We start from the raw sequence: 3039 nt of genomic DNA, 5'->3' as shown, positions 1-3039 counted from the left end.
TCTGCTTCCCGAGTGCTGGGATTAAAGGCGTGTGCCACCACTGCCGGCTTTTTGTTTTGTTTTGGTTTGGTTTTTTGTTTTTGTTTTTTAACTCTCTTTAAAGCAGTAGCAACAAACTTTTGGCATAAAGTTGGGCTATTTGTCATGATTTATTGCTTTCTCCTTGTTGAATGGCTGCCAATAGTTGAGGCATTGTCAGTCCTTGTAGGGGTAGAGCCAGAGTTAACCCTTGAGTATATATGAAGGCATTTGAGTATATCACCGTAGAAGCCGATGTTGTCTTAGAACTATGGCAGTCCTTTAGCGTTTTTATATGTCAGTTATTTAACAATAGGCATCCCTGCCTCTCTACCAACCATCAGGTAAGTGACCTTCTACAAAAGACAGAAAACAAATCCTAATATAACTTAAAACAGGACTTTCTTTGGGACTGCCAGCTCTCAAATAATAACATGGGGGCCTTCCATTAATTGTTTTTTTTTCTTTATTAATTTATTCTTGTTGCATCTCAATGTTTATCCCACCCCTTGTATCCTCCCATTCTTCCCTCCCTCCCATTTTCCCATTATTCCCCTCCCCTATGACTGTTCCTGAGGGGGATTACCTCCCCCTGTATCTGCTCATAGGGTATCAAGTCTCTTCTTGGCAACCTGCTATCCTTCCTCTGAGTGCCACCAGGTCTCCCCCTCCAGGGGACATGGTCAAATGTGAGGCACCAGAGTACGTGAGGAAGACATATCCCACTCTTCACTCAACTGTGGAGAATTGTTAATGCCCGGCCATAGCTTTGGATAGTTCCCAGCTAGCTCTTATCTTAAATTAAACCATTTATACCAATCTCCATTCTGCCACATGGTCAGTTACTTCTTCTTCGTTTCTGGCACCTGTGTCTCCTTCCATGGCTGGCAACTCCTTCGGCCTCAGGTTCCTTCCCATAGTCTCTCCCTCTGCCCCGTCTCTTGCCTCAGCTATTTGCCATTCTGCTTTTTAATAAGCCAATCAGAAGGTGTTGGAGGGAGTGTTTTACACAATAACAATACCAAAGTCCAGCCTGTACTCAGCTCTCTGCTGGTGCAGAAGTCGGCGTTTGAATAATACAAAAACAATCTTTACACAATGCACAAAAAGATCACCCTGACAGGGGTCTGCAGAGATGGCTCAGCGGTTAAGAGCATTGACTATTCTTCTAGAAGACCCGGCTTCAATTCCTAGCATTCAAATGGCAGCTAACAATTGTCTGTAATTCCAGTACCAGGAAATCTGACACCCTCATAAGGACAAACATGCAGGGGGAAAAACAAAAAACAAAAAACAAAACAAAGAAAAACACCAATGGGCAGAAAATTAAAAATTTTTTAAAAATCACCTTAAAAAAAAGATCACCCCCAACAATGGCTCATCAGGTCCCTGTCTAATCTTAGAAAGTTCCTCTGTCTTTTTATTTTTTATTTTTTCCTTCCTCCAAATCTGGTAACTATACCATGCTTGTAAAGTGAAATCATTGATTTGTCGATAAGCCTCACAAGGATATGTGATCTGTCATTAAGTGTCACTATACATGCCTTCTCCTGTTAACGTTTCAAAAGTTAGGGGCACTTTACTTTTGTTGATTTTTAGTAGCTTGGTCCTGACATAATTCTTAATATTCACCCCCAATAAAACAGCGTTTGCTAATATTCTCCAGTCAAATGGAAAAAAAGCTTCCCCAGAAATAGAATCAGGAGAAACAATATAAAAAGGGGGAGCAGTTGGTCCTTACTGAGCACAAGCCTGCTTAAAATCCTGAAGTCTTAAATGAAATAGGTATTTAGGGGGCTAGAGAGATGGCTCAGTGGTTAAGAGTGCTGCCTGCTTTTCCAAAGGTCCTGAGTTCAATTCCAACAACCACATGGTGGCTCACAACCATCTGTAATGTGATCTGATGTCCTCTTCTGGCCTACAGGTGTACACTCAGGCAGACCACTGTATATATAATAACAAATAAATAAATGTTTTTTAAAAAGTAAGAAATAGGCCGGGCATGGTGGCACACACCTTTAATTCCCAGCACTTGGGAGGCAGAGGCAGGTGGATCACTGTGAGTTCGAGGCCAGCCTGGTCAACAAAGTGAGTCCAGGCCAGCCAAGGCAACACAGAGAGACAGAGAGACCCTGTCTCAAAAAACCAAAACAAAAACAAACAAACAAACAAACAAAAAAACAAGTAAGAAATAGGTATTTAGTTTCCAACTCTTTGCCCTGGGATCAGGCATTTTACTCAACGGTAAAACAAAAAATCCAAAAATCCAAGTTAATTTTCACAGAGGGTAAAAAAAAACTCCCCACCAACCTCAGAAGGAAATGAAGCAAAGCAGTGAATAAAAGTGTCCATGTTATCAGGAACTGCACTTGCTGGTCAGGGTTTCCGAGAGGAGGGAATTAGCGCTGGAGGTGGGGGAGCAACATCTGCAGGAGGAGGAGGAGACAGGAGGTAATATTGCTTCACATTCTTTTTTTTTTTTTTTTTTTTTTTTTTTTTTCCAATTTACAGGATTACTTCTGCTTTTCCTTGATCACTTTTATTTTTAAATTTAACCATGTCATTTTTACTTATCACTGGTTTTTTTTTTTTTAAGCTGAAAATGATCTTTTTTTTTTTTTTTCCTGGTCCCTTTGCATCTAATTCTCCCTGAATCACTCTTCCTTACCCAGATCAAGTTCTGGGATCCAGAGATCCCTCTTCGGGAAAGAAAGCTGAAGTTCATTAATGGGCTCCAAGTATTTCGCCAACTGACGGTGCTCTGCTTTAACTCTTCCCTCCAGCAACCTCATCTGTCCCATCTCTTTACCTCCAATGGATGTTCCTGCTTTATTATATTTGTGTGCACATGATTCCCAGGAGTTCCTCGCCTTTTAACTTAAAAAAAAAAAAAGAGATAGCCCAATACTTCAGTCTCTGTTCCTGGGACCACTTGTAGCATCTGCTTACTTTCTGGGACAAAGTCACCTGATATGGCCTCAGGGAATTAAATCAGGCTGGTTGGAGGGACCACAGCACAAC

This window comes from Acomys russatus, chromosome 4 (genome assembly GCF_903995435.1).
Source record: "Acomys russatus chromosome 4, mAcoRus1.1, whole genome shotgun sequence".
Lineage (NCBI taxonomy): Eukaryota > Metazoa > Chordata > Mammalia > Rodentia > Muridae > Acomys > Acomys russatus.
The sequence above is the reverse complement of the archived record's forward strand: the minus strand, read 5'-3'. Positions refer to the sequence as shown.